Genomic DNA, 15,807 nt, shown 5'->3' with positions numbered 1-15,807 from the left:
TTGAACACTCGAGAAAATGAATAAACACAAAGGAGTTAGGTTATCACAAAGTTCATTTTCTTTTCAAGTAACAAAAGTCACAACGTGTGTGTTGAAGTCTGATACCCTGTCTGTTCCTCCCCCTGCTATGGACTCCTCACTAATAACATTATGAGCTCAGGCTGGAATGTCAACTTGAACTTTAGCATTTGTGGCACAACCAACTATAACTCAGTTTAAGCATACTTGTTTTATTTGATTGAGTGTTCCAATTTACTATGCACTTCCTGAGGCCCTTGGGTTAAAATAACATGATCTAATGCAATGAAAACCAGCAAAAAAATATATTCTTTATTTCCAGTAGCACAAGGCCAATTGAATCTACCCAAGGCAAACTTAAACAGTGTTAATCAGCCTGGAGACTAAATGGTTTTCTCTCCTTTCTTTGTGTCCAACTCACAAGGCCACCTCCCTTCCCATCTTCTGATGGTGTCTGAACATACATAATTTTAGGGATAATCTAGTGCCTCCAGAAGCTAAACGGTAGTGTAGTAGTGAGTGCCTAGGGAGGTTCCTGAAGAGTTTGGAGGCAGATTAGACCAAAGAGAAAAAAGTTCACCCTTCGATAATTAATTCTAATTCTCTAACTCCTGCCATGAGTGTGGGGTAAAAGAACTTTATAAAATTCTTGAAGACATAAAACCAGAGAAGCGGCCAGGGAGAAATTGGTACTTGATTTGAATATGAAGGCAAGAATGAGACTTGGTTGATAAAAAGAAGAAGAGAGGACACACCGGCAGATAGAACCACACGAGCGAAGGCTGGTGTACACAAGCATGGCACGCGAGCACTCAACAAATATGAAGAGGTCATGTGCTGTGTGCTAGGAACCGGGCTAGATCTGGGATGCCTCAGGAAGCACAGACATCTCCTGGAACTTAGATTCTCAGGAAGGGAGACAGACTATGAGAACCAACCAAGTAACAGATAGAGATGCCAGATGGTAGGAAGTGCTATGGAGAAGAATAGAGCGGGGAGGGAAGATAGGGAGTCCTGAGTCATGGAGCTGGGCTTTAAAATCAAGTGACTGAGAGGGGGCACCTGGGTGGCTAGTCAGCTAAGCATCTGACTCTTGATTTCTGGCTTAGGTCACGATCTCAGGGCCATGAGATGGAGCCCCATGTCGGGTTCTGCACTGAGTGTAAAGCCTGCTTGAGACTCTCTCTCCTCCCTCTGCCCCTCTCCACTCATGTTCTCTCTCTCTCTAAAAAGAAAAAAAAAATCAAGTGACCACAGGATGCCTATCTGATAAAGAGTCTTAGTAAGGCCTAGGGGACATGAGACAGTGAGTTGTACAGCTATCTGGGGGACCAGTTTTCTGGGCAGAAGGTGCAGTAGCAAGTGTAAAGGCCCTGAGGTAGAATTATATGCAAATAGTGAAAGTTTGCAATCCCAGTAGGGGAAACATCCTCCTAAGCAGATGAAAATTCATTCTTGGAGGGTGAAGAAAATCTTAATCTTTTAATGTGTAAACACAGATACAGAGGTGCCTGGATGGCTCTGCTGGTAGAGCACGTGACTCTCCATCTCAGGATTATAAATTTGAGTCCCATGTTGGATGTAGGGATTACTTAATAAAATCTTTGGGATGCCTAGGTGTCTCAGTTGGTTAAGTGTCTGCCTTTGGCTCAGGTCATGATCCTGGAGTTCCAGGATCAAACCCTGCATTGGGCTCTCTGCTCAGTAGAGAGTCTGCTTCTCCCTCTACCCCTCACCCTGCTCATGCTTGCTCTTTCTCTCTCTTGCTGTTCTCTCTTTCTCAAATAAATAAATGAAATCTTTTAAAAAATAAGTAAATAAATACATAAAAGCACAGATACAGACAGTAGGTAACCATATATATATATATATATATATGGTTAGTATATAGTAAATATATATAGATATATAGTGCAGGCACACCTTGGAGATATTGTGGGTTCAGTTCCAGACCAATTACAATAAAGAGAATATTTATCACAATACGGTGAGTCAAATGAAGTTATTTGTTTCTCAGAGCATATTAAAGTTACGTTTACATTATTCTGTGGTCTATGAAGTATGCAATAGCATTGTGTCTAAAAAACAATCTACATACCTTAATTTAAAAATAATTTGCCACTAAAAAATGCTAACCATCAGGTGAGCTTTCAATGAGTCATAAATACTGACCACAGATCATCATAACAAATATAACAATAATGAAATATGAACAATAATGAACAATAATGAAATAGTTTACAATATTGTGAGAATTACCAAAATGTGACACAGAGACATGAAGTGGGCAGATGCTGTTGTAAAAATGATGCCACAGACTTGCTTGATGCAGGATGGCCACGAACTTTCAGTTTGTTAAAAAAAAAAAAAATGCAATATCTGCAAAGCACAATAAAACAAGGTATGCCTGTATATCCCTAGTATTAAAATTTCATGGAGTGAGGGTAGGGTCAATTAGGAAAAATATCTAAAAAAGCATTTCCCTTTTGTCCCTGGTGGGGGTACTACTGAAAACAAGTTGAAATACACTGAGTTAGAGGAACAGGAAGGGTGGCTAGAGTGCCGCAAAGCAGGGGAAGTGTAGGAGAGAAGGACAGAAAAATAATGGGGAGTAGTCTTGTAGATCATTAGAAACCTTTTGGCTTGGGATCCCTGGGTGGTGCAGTGGTTTGGCGCCTGCCTTTGGCCCAGGGCGCGATCCTGGAGACCCGGGATCGAATCCCACGTCAGGCTCCCGGTGCATGGAGCCTGCTTCTCCCTCTGCCTGTGTCTCTGCCTCTCTCTCTCTGTGACTATCATAAATTAAAAAAAAAAAAAGAAAAGAAACCTTTTGGCTTTTACTCTAAGAAAATGAGGGGCCCTGCAGGCTTTTCAGAGGAGTGAAGTGACTTAACCTGGCTTTAAAAAGAATGTTGCTGGGGCGTCTCAGTGGCTCAGTCGATTCAGTGCCCAACTCTTGATTTCAGCTCTGATCATGATCTCAAGGTCATGAGATCGAGCCCTGCATCGTGGGCTGAGATCCTTTCTCTTCCTCTCCCTCTGTCCCTACTTCTCTCTCTCTCTCTCTCTCTCAAAAATAAATCTTAAAAAGAAGGTGGGGGCACCCGGCTTGCTCAGTGGTTAAGCATCTGCCTTTGGCTCAGGGCCTGATTCAGGGTCCTGGAATAGAGTCCTGCATTGGGCTCCCCACAGGGAATCTTCTTCTCCCTCTGCCTGTGTCTCTGCTTCTCTCTGTGTCTCTCATGAATAAATAAATAAAATCTCAAAAAAAAAAAAAAAAAAGAGAGAGAAAAAAACCCCACAGAATTCTGGCTGCTGTGTTGAAAACAGACTATAAGGAGACGAGTTAAGACACAATTGTGCTTGGTCTAGGATGGTAGAGGTGGAGGTGGTGAGAAGTAGTGGGTTCTGGATGTATTTGGATGATGAGATTGACAGGATATGCATGTAATGAATGTGGGGTGTGAAAGGAGGAGAGCCAAGTAAGTTTTGGCTGGAAAAACTGGAAGGAGGGAGTTGCCATGGTCTCCAAGGGAGGCACATTGAGAGGGTAGGGAGGGGCCTGCAGGGAGCTTGAGTTTGGTATGTTAAGGCTGAGAGGTCTGTTGTACGTTCAGATATAGATGTTGAGTAAGTGATTGAATTTAGGAATCTTGGAGTTCAGTGAAGAAACCCAGACTGGAGATGTAAATACCCATGAGACACAGCAGTGATATTAAAAAGGGAGTGGGAGGTGGGGGCCTGGCTGGTGCAGTCAGTGGAGTGTGTGACTCTTGGTCTCCAGGTTGTGAGGCTGAGTCTCACACTGGGTGTAGGAGATTGCTTAAAAATTAAAAAATCTTAAAAAGGTGCCGGAATGGGGAGGAAAAAAAGAGGAATAAAGAGAACAATGGAGTAGATCAAGAAAAAGTATTACAATAGTAGATCCAAATCCAAATGTATCAATGATTACTTTAAATGTTAATGAACTGAACATTCCAAATAAAGGCAAGCTTTGTCAGAGATTTTACATCCATATATTATATATATAACATATTTATAAGATGTATGTATATATAAATGTGTTAACTATCTAGAAATGTAGGGTTTTTTCAAATTTTTATTTAAGTGACCTTTACACCCAGAGTGGGGCTCAAACTCATGACCCCAAAATCAAGAGTCACATGCTCTCCCCAACTGAGCCAGTGAGGCACCCCTACAAATGCAGTTTCAATACACAAACACCCATAAGCAGAAAGTAAACAGATGGGAGAAGATACACTATGCAAACAGTAAGTTTAAGAAGGCTGGAGTGGCTGTCACCCTCATAAATAAACTCTGAATGAGGAGACGCCACCATAAGGTTCTGAAAACTAGAAGGATTTTTTTTCTCCCAGCTCTGATCCAGATATGTCACAGTTTCTTGGTTTTAGATCCAACCCTGATTCAGTTTTCTAGATAAATAAACCCTCCAAAGATGGGATCCTGGAGTTCCTCTTGAGCAGACATCATCTGACGTCAATAGTCCTCCAGAGTAAGGACTTCACATTCGAAGCCTGAACTAATACCCATCAGGTGCCTACAGGCCTCTGGGCAGGGCCTATGCTTCTGGAAGAAAGATGGGGCCTCAACAACTCTTTGTTGTTGCTGTGCTGCTCAGATGTCACCAGTAATAATTATTGGTCAAGGCACAGAATTTCTAATGACAGTATCATCACAAAAGTACTATTTCTCGGGACAGCCCAGGTGGCTCAGTGGTTTAGCGCTGCCTTCAGCCCAGGGCTTGATCCCGGAGACCCGGGAACGAGTCTCACGTCAGGCTCCTGCTTCTCCCTCTGCCTGTGTCTCTGTCTCTGTCTCTCTCTCTGTGTCTCATGAATAAATAAATAAAATCTTAAAGAAAAAAAAAAGTACTATTTCTCACTTGTCCTCTGAATGATAGGTGCCCGTGTTGAAACTCATTTTGCCTCTGCACACACTGGGACACACATTTCTCAGCTGCTGTTGGCCTCCATGTGCTCTTCTTTTCCCTGAACCCATTTCCTTGTTAACTCAGATCATGGACTCTCCTCTGCAAGCTCAAGGGAAGCCCCTCCATTTGATGGCCACATGGTCCCAAGGAGGTCCTACCTCCCTCTGCATCCCCTCTTGGGTATAATGACCTTCACTACCTGGAAAGTTTCCTTTCACAGGACCTACAAATTTTACAGAATTTTAGAATTACATTTCCTGTTGGATCCTCTTTAGTTTAGATGAAGGACAGTTGAGCCTCACCCCGCCAATGATACCCCTTTGTGTATGTGAAGACCATGGTGAGCCTTTTCATTACATTGATCATTTCAGTTGTTTTCCAAAGTTAGGCACGATCGCAGCCGTCCCATGACCTCTTCTCCAGCCCTGGGTACGGCTCTCTTCTTGCAAAGCTCAGTGCTATATGCCATCCCACCTGGAAGGATCTGACCGGCACGGAAACCTGGTGACCCTCAGCTAAATGGTCAGTCCTGCCTTCCTCTGAGCAATTCTGAACTCCTGGTGGGTGGGCTTCTGTTCTTTCTCCCCTGACGCCTGCCCTGTGACCCTGGTTTTACAGAGTGATGAGGGACAGAACTTGTGGCAAAGGCTGAGAGACGGGGAGCAGGGTAAGAGGGAAGTCAAATTGTGAACAATGTGAATTCCATCTCTTTTCCTTCTTGGCCCCAAATGGGGTGAGAAGTCTTGGGTAGCTAGATGCCTTGGTGCCCTCTCTGCCAGGTATAGACAACCAGATCTTAACTCTTGTGTGAGAAACTCCCTGCATCGTGCCTGCCCCAGGAATGACCTCTTCTATTGCTAGCGTAGGTGAGAAGGCAGCACCCCAGATGCAGAGACAGTTTTGGGGCCATAACCCAGAACCATGGGCAGGAGCTAGAAGAGATAAAGCAGGATGGAAGGTTCGTGGGTAGGACTGCCTCAGCCAGTTGCATCCATGTCCGCTGGGTCCCGGCCACTCTGCATGACAATGCATCTGCCTGGCACCCCCCAACCCATGGCAGGAGAGCTTTCACCCATCCATGTCTGCAGCAAGAGGGGCCAGTGCAGTGGAACTCACCCCCCAGAGGCAAGAGGAGCCAAGAGAGGCCTCCCTCGTCCATTTCACACCCCGACTCCAGGACCACCGAAGGGGTGGCCTTCCTCAGAAGAAGTGCTCCTTCCACATACCTATTTAGCTCCTCAACAGAATAGCTCTCACAGGTAAGTTGCTGGAAAAGCTTGCTTCCTACAGAAAGGAAAAGACACAGAGCCCTGAGTTCAGAACAGTTCCCCCAGAATATTCTATGAGGTTGGGTTGTAAAAATGCCATCAGTTTTCACACTGAAGTGCTACTTGCTTGAATGATCGCCTCACCAGTTGGTGCAAACATACTATTAGGCAAGGAAGAAGGAAGCAGAGAGGGATGGAGAGTGGACAGGAGAGAGGGAGCTGGGGCAAGTGGTCGGAGTCCCTTCCCAGCCCCTGGGTGCTCTATCTGCCCGACAGACAGAGCACCTATCTGTGGTGCTCCGACTTTTCTGGCCTCAAGATGGGCCTTGGCAGGCTTGCATACCCAGAAGCCGCCTGCACAAGCCTCACCCTGTTGGCCCACAACCCTTCTAGAACATTCCTTTCCCCTAAGGATCCTGCTTTTCCCCCCAGTGCCGTCCCAACCCTTCTGAAAAGGTCATCTTGGTTCAGCCTGAGACACAATCAGCTAGTTTGCCTCTAATTTGAGCCATTGGGGCAGAAGGATGCAACGAGAAATGTACTTTATCTCATTACTGAACTAATGAATTCCACTGGACGCAAGGACAAGATGAGCTCAACTCAAAGCTTTTTTCTAATCAGGGTAGAGGGTGTCTCGCGCCCGGCAGTCTGGTGGGTTCGGAAGCATCTGTCCGGCCTGCTACCAGGGTCCGGCCGCTCCAGCAGCACCCGGTGCCCCGCAGCGGCCCTATAAGCTGTGGTCCAAACCGGACCGCTTGAACGTGCAAAGTCAGTGTTGCTCGAGATGCCAGGACAACCACGACGGCCGAGCCGCCCCGACGGTCCTCGTGGCCCCCATCCCCGCGGTGCTGCCCACGGGCACGGGCCCTGGCGTGGGACGGCCCACCCGCTCGGCCCTCGGGAACCGGGGAAGGCCAGCGGCAAGCTCAGCTGGATCTGGCAGGGGTTCAGGCCCACAGCAAGGGGCTCCCGAGAACCAGGCAGCCTCTTACTTCATCACATGTAACCAAGCTTGTTTTGGGCCGTGCCGCGCCCACCTGCCCACCTGCCCACCTGCCCACCTGCCCACCTGCCCACCTCACCACTTGCGGGACGACGCCCCGCTTCTTCCCGGGCCGCCTCCTGGGCCTTGGCGCTCTCCCACCTCCGGTCGCCTGGGCTGCCCAGGCCGGCTGGCGGGTGCCTCCAGCGGGGACGGGGACGCTGCTTCCCTCTGCACCGAGTCGAGGGGCACCTGCTGGCTCAGGGGTTGAGCGTCCGACTCTGGCTCCGGCCGTGACCCCGGTGTCCCGGATCCAACTCCGCATCGGGCTCCCCGCAGGGAGCCTGCTCCTCCCTCTGCCCTGTCTCTGCCCACCCCCCTCATAAATAAATAAATAAATAAATAAATAAATAAATAAATAAATAAATAAAAGCGTTTCCAAAATTTAAGATAAAAAAATAAAATAAAATGTAAGTCAAATCACATCACCGCTCTGACCAAAATTCTCCAATGGGCCCATTTCACTCAGAGTAAAAGCCAAAGTTCTTCGATGGGTACAAAGCCCCTCGAGCTCCGGGCCCCCCCCATGCAGATCCAAACTCCCCTCCCACCAGCACGGATCACTCTGCCCACCACGTGCCACACCTGCCCCAGCCTGGGGACCTTCACTCCAGCTGCTCCTCTTCCTGACATCCCCAGATGTAACCACAGCTCACCCATTTCCTTGAGATCCTGTCATCCACATCACCTCTGGACAGCCAAACGCCCAACTCTAGTTAAAATGGCACCATTTCCACCACTACCCATGCATCTGGATTACGCATCTGAATTTTCTTACTCATTCTGCTTTTTTTTATTCTTATGACCCAGCACCTCCTAACTCACCTGAGAATTTACTTCCCTGTTGTGTTTCCCATTCACTGTCTGTCTCTCTGTACAAGCATACATGCTCCATGGAGTCGGGTGATTTTTTTGTTCACTAACATACACCAGGTATCTAGGCCATTTCCTGGCAAATGAGTAGATGCTCGATTAATATTTGTTGCAGGAATGAGCCAAAGAATGGCTCTCTTTACCAATAGATACCACAGCTAGTCACTGGAGCCCTGAAGCCACCCTGCCAGCGCTCCCATGACTCCCAGGGTCCCTGGTGAAAGCACCTCTTCTGGCTGATTCAGAGGTGTCTCTGAATCTCAGAGATGCTGCATAACCGAGGCTAAACTAGCATCATCAGTTAAAGTCTAAAGTGGAAGAAAGAGACACCTGAGTGACTCAGCGGTTGAGCATCTGCCTTCCGCTCAGGTCGTGATCCCAGGGTCCTGGGATCGAGTCCCACATCAGACTCCCTGCATGGAGCCTGCTTCTCCCTTTGCCTGTGTCTCTGCCTCTCTCTCTGTGTGTCTCTCATGAATAAATAAATAAAATCTTAAAAAAAACCAAAAAAGGTGGAAGAAAATATGAGAAGAGGCCAGGAGAATGCCCTGGGTGTAGCCTCTTCATTGCGCCTCCACATCAGAGAAAGCCTGGTACTGTAAAGCAGCATGGGCCAGTTCAAAGCCCTGGATTAAACTCCCTGCTCACCTCACTACTACTTGGGCAAGTGAATGACATCTGCCCACAGGGTTGTCCTGTGGTCACACAGAATACTTTGTGCAATAACCTAATATATGGTAGGTACCTGATAAATGATTGAACTTCAGTATCTGCCTTTAAATAAAAAAAAGATTTATTTATTTTTTTAAACGAGTTTTTTTTTTCTTTTAAGATTTTATTTATTTATTCATGAGAGACACACAGAGGGAGGCAGAGACACAGGCAGAGGGAGAAGCAGGCTCCATGCAGGGAGCCTGACGTGGGACTCGATCCCAGGTCTCTAGGATCATGCCCTGGGCTGAAGGTGGCACTAAACCTCTGAGCCACCTCGGCTGCCCTTATTTTTATTAGAGAGAGTGGGAAGAGGAGGGAGAGAGAGAGAATCTCAAGCAGACTCCACAGGGAGCCCCATGAGGGGCTCAATGCCAGGACCCTGAGATCATGACCTGGGCCAAAATCAAGAGTCAGGAGCTTAACCAACTGAGCCACCCAGGTGCCTTTTTGGTCTGAGAAGCACAGATGTGTTTGCCATTACAACTTGGTTCAGCATTTTCAAGGCTCGTTACTGTTGTCTGGGCACCACCAGCTTGGCTGGTAGCTGTCTCATGTGAATAATGCCTAATAGTCCTGGTTGTGTAAACTGAACTGGCCAGGAACAGAAAGCTGGTAGATAAGAGAAATGTAGCACATGAAACAGTCATTTGTAAAAATAAATAAATAAATAAATAAATAAATAAATAAATAAATAACTGGCTAGTTAATTATGCTAATTATCTCCATGCTTTCTCACTCTGTAAGTTAGAATGGCCTAAATAAAGATCCAATACAGAGTAAGACACACATTCCTGGTTCAAATTAAACATCCTCGAAGATTAACTGCTATATCTAACTCATATTCTTTTTTCTTTTCAGGAAGATTTTTCAATTTTCTTCCTTGTCAGGTTAAAAAACCTTTATTTTCAGAGCAGCCGCTAGTACAGCTTGCAGCTTTGCAAAGATAGTAGCTATACCCTAGCTACCATTCAACTCACTAACTAGTCTCCCTCTTTGGAAAAGAGAAGAATGCTATTTCCATCAGATTTGGGTTTTCCCCCTGAATTCTGCTTCCTTTTGTCCCCCTCTGTGATCTGACTCAAAAAGCAAAGATCAGAACCAAGCAGGCCGGGGATGCCTGGGTGGCTCAGCGGTTTAGCACCTGCCTTTGGCTCAGGGTGTGATCCTGGATCAAGTCTCACATCAGGCTCCCTGCACAGAGCCTGCTCCTCCCTCTGCCTGTGTCTCTGCCTCTCTCTGTGTCTCTCATGAATAAATAAATAAATACAATCTTTAAAAAAAAAAAAAAAAAGAACCAAGCAGGACTATCCCAACACTGTCAGCCTCCTGAAGTGTCTTTTCCCCCTTTTATTTATTTTCTAATTTTTATTTTTTTAAAAGATTGTATTTATTTATTCATGAGAGACAGAGAGATAGAGGCAGAGACACAGGCAGAGGGGGAATCAGGCTCCATGCAGGGAGCCTGATGCGGAACTTGATCCGGGGTCTCCAGGATCATGCCCTGGACTGAAGGTGGCGCTAAACTGCTGAGCCACCCGGGCTGGCCCTTTTTCTCCCTTTTAATTTCCTGCCAACTCCTTAGAAACACAAACCTCACTATCTTAATAATGCCTACGTTTCACCAAATTATATAGATCATAAATATCATTGAGTTAGTACCTTCTATGTGCTAAACACTGGATGAGGTGCCCGGGATTGAGTCTCACATCGGGCTCCCTGCATGGAGCCCACTTGTCCCTCTGCCTGTGTCTCTGCCTGTCTCATGAATAAATAAATAAAATCTTTAAAAAAAAAAAGTTATTTGCCCAAAGTCTTGCAGCTAAAAACCAACAGAGTTGAGATTTGAACCCAGGTCCATTTGCTGTTCTCTTCACTGACCGTCCTAGCTGACATTTCAGTGGAGATCAATGCCATCTTGCTCTGTGTTAGAAACCTAGCATGGAGAGAAAGCCCAGGCACCCACAGTCCAGCTGAGTTTAAGCTTGTCCCCTATATCATCTCATGGTACTGGCCTGCCTCAGTTTCCCTGTCTTCAACCCAGACCCTATTGAAAAGAGAGCCCTTCCCTAAACTACATTGGGAGCTTTTTGCCAGTCAGTCCCTAGTGTAGGCCAGTTGTTGAACTTGACCTCAGTCTCCTTGCCTGTGATCTAGTCATTTTTTCCTGGTTTATCCAGGCCTCCAGCCCACAGGGCCAGTCCTGCTATTGGCTCCTGGTTGGTATCTTCCCATAGACCTGGATCACTGTCCACCTGGGCTGTCACCCACTTGGACCTTTGGCAGTGTCCAACCACTTGCCAATGGCACACTCATCTGATGGGCCACTTTTCCCTAGATACTCTTCTCCTCATCACAACTAGCCAGTTTCTTTCTCTTCCAAACCCATCTATGGAGCGTTAGTACCAGCACATTCTGCAGTCAAGCCTTTGCATGATGAGAGTGGGTGGTTAGTAGGCCTATGCCAACTGCAAGCCTTTGGATTTTTCAGAGTGGCTGGAAGAGGGTAGGCAGACAGGTTTCTGTAACAACCCGGCACATTCTTTCTGCAGGTCCAATGTGGCTGCAACAATTTACTCTTTGTTTTTTACCTACATCCTAGGAACTACTCTAGACTATTCATCTCCAAGTGTACATCTGAGTGGTTTGTTCCTAAGGTCATCAGAACAGTGACCTCAAGGATGTTTTCAAGCTCCCAAAACTCTACCTCTATTATCTAACACCAAATTATAAACCTGCAGTCAAAGAAATAGCTAACAAGCAACGAACTACTATGCACAGGACAGGCATTTGGCAGGGTGCACATGTGAGAGTGGTAGTGGGCACTACACAGTAAACAGGACAGACACAGTCTCTGCCCTCGCAGAGCTCATTACTCAAGTCATGAGAAGGAAGCCACGAACACAGAAAAAATAAAATGAGAGAGCCTTTTCTAAGGCCCCCGGATGAATTATTGTAAACTTAGTGATAAGCACCATGAAGGAAGTATCCAGAATTGTGGCGTAATGAGTGACTCATAAGGGAAGACTCCTTGGGAAGGTACCATTTGGAAACTGGATGGTGAGAAGGACCAGCAGCAGGAGAATCTGGAAGGGACGATTCCAGGCAGAGGAAACAACTAGAGATAGCAGAATGGATTTGGGGTAAGATGTGGCAATTGCATGGAGGGAGAGAGGACATCCTCAGCCCCAGATGGAAGCCAGAGGAAAGGTGGTGAGGTTCATATAAATAGGCTGGAATCATAAGATTGATAAACCCCTGGCCAGGCTTATCAAAATGAAAAGGGAAAAGATCCAAATAAATAAAATCATGAATGAAAGAGGAATGATCAGAACCAGCACCAAAGAAATACAATTTTGAGAACACATTCTGAGCAACTATATGCCAACAAATTAGGCAACCTGGAAGAAATGGATCCCTTCCTACCAAAACTGAAACAGGAAGACACAGAAAACCTGAACAGACCCATAACCAGCAAGGAAATTGAGGCACTCATCAAATATCTGCCAACAAACAAGAGTCCAGGCCCGGCTGGATTCCCAGGAGAATCTACCACACATTCCAGGAAGAATTCACCTATTCTTCTGAAGCAGTTTATAAAAAAAATAGAAATGGAAGGGAAACCTTCCAACGCTCTCTGTGAGGCCAGCATTACCCTGATCCCCAAACCAGACCAAGACCCCACCCAAAAGGAGAATTACAGTCCAATATCCCTGATGAACATGGATGCCAAAATTCTCACCAAGACCCTAGCTGGGAGGATTCAACAGTACATTAAAGTATTATTGGGCAACCCCGGTGGCCCAGCGGCTTAGCACCACCTTCGGCCCAGGGTGTGATCCTGGGGACCCGGGATCGAGTCCCACATCAGGCTCCCTGCATGGAGCCTGATTCTCCCTCTGCCTGTGTCTCTGCCTCTCTTTCTCTCTTTCTCTCTTTCTCTCTTTCTCTCTCTCTCTCTCTCTCTCACTCTCTCTCTGTCTCTCATGAATAAATAAATAAAATCTTTAAAAAAAAAAAGATTATTCACCATGTCCAAATGGGATTTATGCCTGGGCTGCAAGGGTATTCAGCATCCCCAGGTCAAACAATGTGGTACAGTACAGTAATAAAAGAAAGGACAAGAACCAGAGGATCCTCTCAACAGATGCAGAAAAAGCATCTGACAAAGTGAAGCATCATTTCTTGATCAAGACTCTTCACAGTGCAGGGAGGAACATATCTCAATATCATAAAAGCCATCTACAAAAAGCCCACACCCAATGTCATTCTTAATGGGGAAAAACTGAGAGCTTTGCCGCTAAGGTCAGGAACACGACAGGGAGGTCCACTCTCATCACTGTTGTTCAATAGCCTCAGCAATTAGACAACAAAAAGAAATAAAAAGGTGTCTGGATCAGGAAAGAAGTCAAGCTCTCACTCTTTGCAGAGGACATGATGTCCTATGTGGAAAACCCAAAAGACTCCACCCCAACATTGCTAGGACTCATAGAGGAATTCAGCAAAGCAGCAGGATATGAAATCCATGCACAGAAATCAGTTGATGGTACATGACAAGGTAGGGCTCCCAAGCCCCTCCCCTTCTTCAGGGAGTCTGGGATGGAAACTGGAGGTCAGGAGATTCTCAGTGTGTTGGGGGATAAGTTGGGGCAGGGACTCCCCAGCAGTTGAAGGTCTCTCTCTTCCCTCTCTTGCTGGGGCTGGTGGTCCAGGGGGCTCTTACTCCTTGGAGGCCATGTGGACCATGAGGTCCACCACCCAGTTGCTATAGCCAAATTCATTGTCATACCAGGAAATGAGCTTGACAAAGTGGTCATTGAGAGCAATGCCAGCCCTGGCATCGAAGGTGGAAGAGTGGGTGTCTATTAAAGTTGCAGGAGACAGGGACACCTGGGTGGTTTAGTGGTTGAGCATCCACCTTTGGCTCAGGTCGTGATCTTGGAGTCCTGGGATCAAGTTCCCACATCAGGCTCACTGCAGGGAGCCTTCTTCTCCCTCTACCTGTGTCTCTGCCTCTCTCTCTGTGCCTAAAAGATTTTATTTATTTATTCATGAGAGGCAGAGAGAGAGAGAGAGAGAGAGGCAGAGACACAGGCAGAGGGAGAAGCAGGCTCCATGCAGGGAGCCCGACATGGGACTCGATCCTGGTTCTCCAGGATCACACCCTGGGCTGAAGGCAGTGCTAAACCGCTGAGCCACCAGGGCTGCCCAAAATCTTAAAAAAAAAAAAAAAAATCTTCAGGAGACAACCTTGTCCTCAGTGTATCCCAGGATCCCTTTGATGGGGCCCTCTGATGCCTGCCTCACCACCGTCTTGATGTTATTGTATTTGGCTGCTTTCTCCAGGAGGCAGATCAGATCCACGACTGACACGTTGGGAGTGGGGACACAAAAGGCCATGCCAATGAGCTTCCCATTCAGCTCAGGGATGACCTTGCCCAGAGCCTTGGCGGCACCAATGGAAGTAGGGATGATGTTCTGGGCAGCCCCTCGGCTCTCATGCCAGAGCTTCCCAGGGGCGCCATCCATGATCTTCTGAGTGGCAGTGATGCCATGGATGGTGGTCATAAGTCCTTCCATGATGCTGAGGTTGTCATGGATGATCTTGGACAGAGGAGCCAAGCCGTTTGTGGTACAGGAGACATTGCTGACAGTCTTGAGGGATTTGTCATACTTTTCATGGCTCACACCCATCACAAACATGCAAGCATCAGCAGAAGGGGCAAAAAGGACCCTCTTGGCCCCACCCTTCAAGTGAGCCTCAGCTTTCTCCATGGTGCCGAAGACCCCAGGGGACTCCACAACATACTCAGCACCGGCATCACCACATTTGATGTAGGCGGGATCTCAATCCTGGAAGATGGAGATGGATTTTCCATTGATGACAACTTTCCCATTCTCAGCCTTGACCATGCCATGGAATTTGCCATGGGTGGAATCATACTGGAACATGTACACCACGTAGATGAGGTCAATGAAGGGGATCATTGTTGGTGACAATATCCACTTTGCCAGAGTTAAAAGCAGCCCTGGTGGCTAGGCACCCGATATGGCCAAATCTGTTTACTCCGACATTCACCATCATGTATCAGGGATGTGTCTGGCACTGCACCAGAAGATGCAGCTATCTGTTGAACAGAGAGGAGCAGAGAGCCATCGGTAGCATTTCTATACGCTAACGATGAGACAGAGGAAAGAGAAATTAAAGAGTCGATCTCATTTACAATTGCACCAAAAACCATAAGATACCTAGGAATAAACCTAACCAAAGAGGCAAAGGATCTGTACTCTAAAAACTATAGAACACTTACGAAAAAAATTGAGGAAGACACAAAGAAATGGAAAAATATTCCATGCTCATGGATTGGAAGAACAAATATTGTTAAAATGTCTATGCTACCTCAAGCAATCTATACGTTCAATGCAATCCCTATCAAAATACCCTCACCTTTTTCTCATATAGCTGGAATAAATAATCTTAAAATTTGTGTGGAACCAGAAAAGACCCCCAAATTGTCAAAGGAATGTTGAAAAAGAAAACCAAAGCTGGGGGCATCACAATCCAGGATTTCAAGCTGTATCACAAAGCTGTGATCATTAAGACAGTGTGGTACTAGCACAAAAGCAGACACATAGATCAATGGAACAGAATAGAGAACCCAGAAATGGACCCTCAACTCTATGGTCAACTCATCTTCAATAAAGCAGGAAAGAATATCCAATGGAAAAAAGACAGTCTCTTCAACAAATGGTGTTGGGAAAATTTGACAGCCATATGAAGAATAAAACTGGACCATTTCCTTGCACCGTGCCCAAAAATAGATTCAAAATGGATGAAAGACCTAAATGTAAGATAGGAATGCATAAAAATCCTAGAGGAGAACACAGGCAGCAACCTCTGTGACCTGGGCTGCAGCAACTTTTTGCTAGACACATCACCAAAG

The 15,807-nt window shown here is 46.3% G+C and overlaps 1 pseudogene; it reads right to left on the bottom strand.

The window, feature by feature from the left end:
- Positions 1-13,558: 13,558 nt before the first annotated feature.
- Positions 13,559-14,945, bottom strand: LOC112921511 (glyceraldehyde-3-phosphate dehydrogenase-like; annotated as a pseudogene).
- Between the last annotated feature and the right edge of the window lie 862 nt (positions 14,946-15,807).

This window comes from Vulpes vulpes, chromosome 2 (assembly GCF_048418805.1).
Source record: "Vulpes vulpes isolate BD-2025 chromosome 2, VulVul3, whole genome shotgun sequence".
In the NCBI taxonomy this organism is placed as follows: Eukaryota; Metazoa; Chordata; class Mammalia; order Carnivora; family Canidae; genus Vulpes; species Vulpes vulpes.
The sequence above is the reverse complement of the archived record's forward strand: the minus strand, read 5'-3'. Positions and strand labels throughout refer to the sequence as shown.